Below are 8,766 nucleotides of genomic sequence, written 5' to 3'. Positions count from 1 at the left end.
TCTCTGTCTGTCTCTTTCTCTCACTTTCTCTGTGAGTGTGTTTGCTTTTAGCATTGCTGATGAGATTGGTTCACCTAAATTAAAAGTGACTTGTAAATGTTATGTTACAGAATGGTTTCATGGTGTGAATTACAGTTTAAAATGAAGTATGTTCATGGACCTGCACCATATGTGTGTTTGACTCATAGAAATTAAACTGTATGTGCCTGGTCCCAGAACACAGAGAAAAAAAATAATAACGAATAGAAAGTGGAGCTGCTTAGCAGCGGCTGTGCTTTAGAGCAGGTATATTCACCCTTGGCACTACTGACATTTTGTAATGGGTAGTTTTGCTGTTGTTATGGGCACTGTTCTATGCATTAGAAGACGTTTAGCAGTATCCCTGGCCTCTACTGTTGTTATGTCTGTAGAACTTCCCTCTCCCAATCAATCAGGACAATTAAGAGTATCTTCAGATATTGCCAAATAAGTGTGCCCTGGAAAGGGAAAGAGCACAGCTGCCTGGATTGAGAACCAGTGCCCCGGTGTGATGGTGATATGAAGCCTTTTGCAGTCAGTTGTTCCCTTTGACCTCTTAGTTTGAGGTCCTCTTTGTAGACTTTCAAGCTATGAGCCAGTTCATCTAACAGTCTCTCCTCAAGGACAGTAGCCTCAGTGAAATCCTAGAAGTTTCCAAAAGCCAAAGCCATGTAAGAGAGATACTTGGGCCATTGACACAAATTTTAGTCTTGTTGGTTCAGCACCTTTTAATAATAGTAGAGCTCTTGGCTAATTTTAAACCCCAACTCTATTTAATACCATTGTGTTTTCATTGCTGTTTTTGACCAGTTTTCTCAAAAGTAGCCCTGCATCCTTCTGAGGCCATCTGAATGTATGTATTCAGTAGCAAAGTTCAGGTGAATTATCCTCATCAGATTTTCTAATTTTTAAAAAACAGTGTAGCTGAAGAGGTTCTGGATTTTAAAGTAAATCACTCTCTTGAATTTGGATAGACTTGTCCACGGTCTAGAGTATAACAGAAGTATAAATCTGAAGCTGTGTCACAGAAGGCTGTCAGTTTCTACTTCATTGGCTGGAATACCACTCTGCAAGTCTAGAGCTGCCGTTTAGGAAGTCTGGACACCGTGCAAGGCTTTCATGGCAAGACAGACTATGCAAGTGCAGAGTGTCAGCTGAACCCAGTCTTTCAGCTACCTTCACATGCAAGGAAATACACATTGGATCATCCAGGCTAGCCTGTCCACCTACTGAACGCTACCTGTGATCTTGGAATTGCCCTGTGGAACAGAAGCATCACACTCCTTGCCCAAATTCTTCACCCCCAAATGTGAGATACTGTTTATAGTTGTTTTAGCGAGGCACAGTGACAAATGCCTATAATCTCAAGTACTCCAGGGGCTGAGATAGGAGGATCTCAAGTTTCAACCAGCCTGGGCAATTTAGCAAGACCCTGTTTCCAAAATAAAACTAACCAACTAAAGTAATAATAACAATAATAACCCAAAGGGTGGGGATATAGCTCAGTACTAGAGTGCTCCTGAATTCTGTCCTCAGGACTGAAAACTAATTGCCTGAAGTCTATTTCTTTGTCCATATTCTACTGAAAGCTTATTCTTAGACGCTTGAGAAGTAGTTTGTGGATCTTCCTGAAGAATTAAATAAAACTATTTATGACCATATAAAAACTTTGTCCTACCTTGCCAACTTTTAAGTTTCTGTGGCATAGTCTATTAAAATTTTAATTTTAGTAGGTATCACTTAGCGGCAACTATTAAGCACAACAAATAGTGTTACTCTGCTTTAATCTAGAATTTAGGCAGCTGTCTTATCTGATGCCTTATCCCAAATTATTGTCTCGTGTCCCAAAGCAACTTTGAATCTCCCTGAAGTTCATAGTCTGGATGAACTTTGCAGTTATTTGTCTAAGGTGAGATCATTCTTTTCTAAATCCAGGGTGTTATGGTTTATGTCTAGGTATCCCCCCAAAGCCCCAGACAGTCATGGGGTGGCTTCTGGAGTTTGTGATTGATTCTTGATCCAGTGCTAGGATTATGGGTTTGAGTGCCCTGGGGCAGATACTCTGCATTATAATGTAAAGTTGGGGAGAGAGGCTAGCTAGCTGCCTGAGCTCTTGCCACTCCCCTTGCTCTCTTTGCTTTATGCCCCCACCAGGAAGGGCTGCCCTCTGCCACCTGCCACTCTGCCTTGGTGCCGGCTGAGTATGGACTGAAACCTCCATTAGCTGTGAGCTAAATAAACGTTTCCTTCCTTTGTTTTGGGTGTTGGGTATTTGTCCCAGCAATGAGAGAAGAGTAAATGAGATGTGACTATAAGAGCTCAAAAACAAAAAACAAACAAACAAAAAAAACAAACGAGAAAAGGTGTTTCCTAGAGTGTAGCTCATAATGATTCCCCCTGTGGAGATGAGAGTGCATGCTCATACGCCTGTTAGTCTACAGGATAAACTGTCTCCTCAATTGTGAGTTGGTTATTACTCAATTACATCTGTTTCTTATGAGAGTAGTGATAGCTTCTATGTATATGTTAACTTTTAGGAAATCCTAGAAATGGTGTAATCATCATTGTAAGAATAAACTTGTGACATTTCAGGTTTTGAGGCCTGCACAGTGAGTTCTCCAGAAGCCGAGTTTGCTTCAGAGAAGTCAGAATTGATAACCCCATGGAAAATTTGCTTAATTAGGACAGCAGAATGGGTAAACTGCCTTGTAGCAGGTTGGCACCAAAATGCAAAGAAGCTCACGCTGTCAGGGTGTGGGCATCAGGTATGTCACTGTTAATGCTGATGTCAATAGGAGACTAATATCAGGAATGGTGGGTGATAATGTTGCAAGCAGAGGAATATTATATTCTTACAAAGGATATGAGGACCAGCAATGAAAATCAGATATCCTAAGGGTAACTGTTGGGATCACCCATAAACTGACTTCTTTTTCTTTCTTCTCTGAGTTAGTCCACAGAGAGGGATTAGGGGAGATGAACTAATTTATTGATATGGTGTTCTGAAGCTTACATATGATTGTCTTATCATTCTTACTATTCCTTGCTTTGCAGTTTTAGTAAAATGTCCTCAGAAGCAGTCCATAGTCAAGGTAGTTACAAAGGGAAAAGAGATTGGGATTGGCTATGGCATGAGAGAATGGGGAGTAGATGACTAGAAAGCAAGGTAAAGGAAGACAAGAGAGAGAAAGACTTGGGGAGCATGTGGGAAGGGGACAGTGTGACAACTCTGTAAGCATTCCTGGTCTTCAGAGCATGGATGCCACGGGCACTTTTAATTCTAAATGCTAGTGCCATTTTTGCCAAGATAAGCTCTGCTGCGTGGTCATCAAGGTGAGTCACTTGTGATACCCTACTAGATGGGGAAGAAGAGCAAAAGAATGTGAGTGTTGTGTGTGTGTGTGTGTGTGTGTGTGTGTGTGTGTGTGTTTGTATCAACTTGATCATCTTGGTTATTTTTACTTTGGGTATGAAATGGGTGGTATCAGCATAAAGGTTCTTCTTATTCCTAGTATTGAGTTTTTAATACAAATTTGATTTTTTTAAATGAGGCAATAGTAATTCTTTTTTTATTAGGCTAAATAAGCATTCTGGTCCTGTTCCTACCAAGAGGATAGATTTGTAGATGATAGATTGTCTGGCAAGTCTTAATCTGTAATCTTGGGCTTAGAGTTTATGAAAGAACAAAGAATGCCCACCATGTATGGCTTTGTTCTTAGAAAACAGTTTTCTATTCGTTGCTGACTCCTATGACTTTCCAAAAAAATTGTATTGTTTTAAATCTAATTACTCATTTTGCAATGCAGAAAGAGAAAAAAAAATCTATTGTGTGACTTTGCGTTGTCTTTCTTTTTTCTTCTTCTTCCTGTGCTTGCAATCAGGTATTTCTTGTTTTACATTTTTGATGTCCTTTCCATTTGCTTTTCTGTTTGCTCTTGTGATTCTCAAGTGGAGAAGGACTTGCTCCTTTTTTCTTTCCTTCTTACTCCCTACTGAGCGCCTTTGGATATAGGATGAGGATTGGTATTCCAAAGGCTTTCAGGGGCGAGGGTCCAGAGACCTTGAGTGTCTGCACATGCAGCACTCCTGACATATTAATTCTGCCCCATAGTAGACGGCAGTCCAATATTCTTCAGCAGTGTATGATAGAACGTGGGACTTCAGTTTATAAACTATTGCTAGGTAAGATAGAATTAGCAGAGTCTCAAGTGGTTAAAAACTCTGGTTTTGGAATCAGAATGCTGTTTTCAAACTGACTCTTATTTATCAGCTGATTGATCTTTGCTTCAGTCTCCTCATCTGTAAATTGAGACTAATTATACCTCATAATTTTTGTGAAGATCAAAGAAAAGAACATGTTTTAAGTGTTTAATAATTACTTCTTTTCAATAAAGTGTTATCCCAAAGGATGCCAATGCCTTTTCTTCTTCCTGCTCTTAAATATTTTAGTCATTTTCAAAAAAGGAACTATATAGATATTTACATTTTTAAATTTGTAGAGCCAGCCTGGCCTCATACAAGTTTAACTACAAATATTACAAAATAATTAGCAAAATATTTCTTAAAGACAAGATATGATCAAAAACTACAGTGAATATTATTATAGTAAAAGACACATTGCTCGCCTCAAAATACTCTCTCACCTCAAATACACCTTACCTCATTATTCTTTGGAAGCAGTTCTACAAGTCCTTTTTCATGAGTATCTTTACAGTGTACAAAAAAATTCAGTGAGTGCTGCTGCTGAGTGCCATCCAACAGAAAGGCAAGCTCATAAAACCATAATGATGCTTCCTTATCTATCTTATTCACTGGGTCTACTACCTTGTAACTTCTGGTTCTTCCCCAAAGTAAAAATCACCATGAAAAGTCAATGTTTTGAATTAATGCATGACATCAGGATAGCTACAACAGCACAACTCAAGACATCCACAAAAAAGGATTTCCAGAACTGCACCAGGAAATGGAAAGAATGATAGTAGTAAATGTGTTCCACCTGAGGGGGATTATTTTGGGAGAAATTTATGGCAGTGTGTCTTTTACTATAATTCAAAATCTTTTTAACATTCACCATATTTTTTAATCACACCTTGTTCAAAAATGAAATGGATGCAGTCTTACATGTGGCAATAGAGGTAATAGTTTTGCAGGCCTGATACTGTGAGAAGCATTTGTATCAGTCTGATTTAAAATTGCTTTTCTAATTACAAGAGCAGAATTTAGAAGTAGACATTTTATCTTTAAAATGAGTGAACAGGGAAGTAGAGGCAAGAAGTAGCTGTAGAGCCTAACTGAGGAGGCAGGGACCAAGACCCAGAGGTTGCTGGCTGGGCACTATGGCCAGGATCACCACCAAGGCGGTGAAGCGCAAGATCCAGGTTCTTCAGCAGCATGCCGATGATGCAGAGGAGAGGGCCGAATGCCTCCAGCGTGAAGTGGAGGGAGAAAGGTGGGCTCAGGAACAGGCTGAAGCAGAGGTAGCCTCCTTGAGCCGTAGGATCCAGCTGGTTGAAGAGGAGCTGGCCCTGCACAGGAGCGCATGGCCACTAGCCTGCAAAAGCTGAAGCAAGCTGAAAAAGCTGCCGATGAGAGTGAGAGAGGTATGAAGGTTACTGAGAACTGGGCCCTAAAAGATGAAGAAAAGATAGAGCTCAAGGAAATCCAGCTTAAAGAAGCTGAACACGTTGCTGAAGAGGCGGATAGGAGGTATGAAGAGGTGACTCGTAAGTTGATGATTATTGAAGGAGATTTGGAATGCACAGAGGAACGAGCTGAGCTGGCAGAGTCCCGTTGCCAGGAGATGGATGAGCAGATAAGACTGATGGACCAGAACCTGAAGTGTCTGAGTGCTGCTGAAGAAAAGTACTTGCAAAAAGAAGACAAATATGAGGAAGAAATAAAGATTCTTACTGATAAACTCAAGGAGGCGGAGACCCACGCAAGCTGAGTTTGCTGAGAGATCAGTAGCCAAACTGGAAAAGGCAATTGATGACTTGGAAGATAAGCTGAACTGCACCAAAGAGGAGCACCTCTGTACACAAAGGATGCTGGACCAGACTCTACTTGACCTGAATGAGATCTAGAGCTCCCCCACCCCCTCCTGCCCTGCCACTGCTCCTCCCTTTGACCCCAACACACCGCCTGAGGCCAGCCTGCCTGGAGCTGACCTCAAAACTGAGGGCTGATCTTTAACTGGAAGGCTGCTTTCTCCCTTCTACATCCTCTCCTCACCCCCCCACCCCCACCTCCCTGTCTTTCTCATCAAACTGTCTCTGTCTCTTCCCAGAGATTCCAGCTGGGCTAGAGGCCGAGCACTTTAGGAACAACATTTAAGGGAATGTGAGCACAATTGCAAAGCGTCTTTAAAAGCATGTTGTGATGTACACATTTGTAATAACTTTTAGTTGTAACAAACCATTTGTAAAATGTTCCAAATAATTGCACAGCTCTGAAGCCACAATCTAATTCCATTCTCACTTTGGAAGGTAACCTTTCAGCCTAATGTATAGTGCTCTCTCCATAGAGGAAGAAAAGAAGTATGGGCATGCCTTACCAAGAGCCAAACAGAATCCAGGGAGACGCCACCAGGGAGACCTTACAGCTCTGTACCAAGTACCAGCTAAGCCAGAAAGGTGATTCCAGGAGGAGTTAGCCAAAAACCAAAACCGTGCTGCTCAGGTTTTGAGTTTCAATATGTCTTTGGACAACTTTATTTTTGTTACTTTTCTCATCAGAAGTGAGCAAAATATAATGGTTAGACCTCTGAGACTGAGGCTTTTTTTTTTACTTTTTGTTTTCGTTTTTGTTGTTTGGTGATGCTGGGATTGAACCCATAGAGGGACTCATGCATGTTAGGCAAGAGCTCTACCACTGAGCCATATCCCCAGCTATGAGACCAAATTTTTGTCCTATTTCTACCCCTTTTTCAGCTGCTCACTGAACAGATCATGTATCCCTTCCTTACTGTTGAGGTGACCACTTAATTGCTTTCCTGTCTCTTTGAAAGAAAAATAATGTTTTTGCCACTTACTCAGCCATATGAAACTCATCTCACCCTTTTCTGGGTCTGAAGCTGCTGTCTCTAAAAGTGCCATCTCATTATGCTTTGTATCAGTCAGTGCTGGGGAAATCTTGAATAGCTTATATGCAAAACTTTTAAAATTTTATATTATTTTGAAATTTTGCTTCTTTAGGATTGGAGTGCATGGCTTCCCCATCTGGCTGTGAAGAGTTCTCTCCAGTTTGTGGGCTGGTAGTGTAGTGCTCGTTTGAAGCTTTTTCCCCAATCCAGTCCCCACTTTAGATGAGGTCTCAGTGAGGTCTGTTAGGTGTACATCTTGCAGCTTATTGGCTTAAAATGTATGCGCCTTAGTTGTGATCTCTGGGACCACTCAGGAAAAACAAGAACCAGTAGGGCAACTGTTTTGATACTGAATATTGACAAGTGTCTTTTTGAAATAAAGAACTAGTCCCTCTAAATAAATAAACAAATAAATAAAAGGAGTGAACATTATCCAGAGGCTCCGATTCTCATCATGTGGGTGAAGGAATACCCTTTTTTGCCATCTCCTATGCTCCAACATCCAGATGAGAGGAGTTAAGAACTCTAGCCAAAGAAAGTATGTAGTTACTCTAGTAGATTTGTCTATTGGATGCACTTCCTAAGGGCGAGATGAAAATGGTCTTAATTCTTTTGCAAGTGCTGAGGCAAAGCAGTCCAGGTTTTCCCAGCACATTGAGGCTGACCAATCCAAGCTGAGGGCCAGGACTATTCTGGCATATTTAACTCATGGGGCCTTCTTAAATATAGAGGCAAACCTTACTATCTACTAACATTTCAAGCAACACTGATGCTAAAGGCAACTTTAGTCAGCAAGCAGTATTTCTAAGGCCTGTTCTTCAACTATTAAGGGTACTTTTGTGACCACAGAAAGTTATGTAGTAGCATTTGCTTAGGACATCCAGGAAGGATGGTGATCAGAACTTCTTGCAACTACAGTTATTTACGTCTTTCTATTATCCTTCTGATAATCTTTGATGCAGATATTAATATCTATACCCTTCCCTGCCATTTGGTACCTGATCAAACTGACTCACTAGTTGGACAGCTTTCCCAAGATCTTACAATCAGTAAATAGTAGAATTGGATTTCTACTACTCTCATTCAGCTTTGCTTGATTTAAAGGCTATTTTAAAACACCACTTTGGCTAGACTTTCTAATAACTACCAGGTTGTAGAGTAGGCATGTGAATTCTTTTCTTAACATGCCATGCTGTGAAAAGGTTGGAAAAGTCTCCTTCCTGGTCTCCTCTAGTTACTTCAAGAATACAAGGGAGTACCCTAGATTTATGAACCAGAGAAATGAGGACATGATCCCAGCCCATCACGATCTTGTAGAATCAGTAACATTTATTTCTCATCTGAGAAACTTATCTGTGGTATGAGAGAGAAGTAAGCTCACTAAAAACATAGAAGGCTAGTAAAGGAAGTATGGTGCCTGTCCCTCAGGGGGAACCTGCAAAGAGATGACAGGAATTGCCATTAGTTGTACCAGAAAATACATCAGCATCTGTGTACAACTGCTATTCCACAGGGCTGCCTTATCCTTTTGTGCTTTGTCTGCCAGGTGTGTACTTGATGGAGTCCACTAGGGAGAGAGACCAGTGAGTCTCGCTGTCTTTGGACTACTAGTGGTTCATCCTGTATGAAGGATGACCCTTGGCCCAAGGTAAGTAATGGATCATAGT

The 8,766-nt window shown here is 40.9% G+C and overlaps 1 protein-coding gene and 1 pseudogene across 1 annotated transcript in view; both read left to right on the top strand.

Annotated features, from left to right (window-relative positions):
- The window catches only part of Lhfpl2 (LHFPL tetraspan subfamily member 2), a 160,148-nt gene that overhangs the window by 22,371 nt on the left and 129,011 nt on the right, over positions 1–8,766 (top strand). The gene's annotated exons all lie outside the window — the stretch shown is intronic.
- On the top strand, positions 5,355–6,101 carry LOC101573306 (annotated as a pseudogene).

Source organism: Octodon degus, unplaced genomic scaffold, assembly GCF_000260255.1.
Source record: "Octodon degus isolate 3935 unplaced genomic scaffold, OctDeg1.0 scaffold00238, whole genome shotgun sequence".
NCBI lineage: Eukaryota > Metazoa > Chordata > Mammalia > Rodentia > Octodontidae > Octodon > Octodon degus.
The sequence above is the reverse complement of the archived record's forward strand: the minus strand, read 5'-3'. Positions and strand labels throughout refer to the sequence as shown.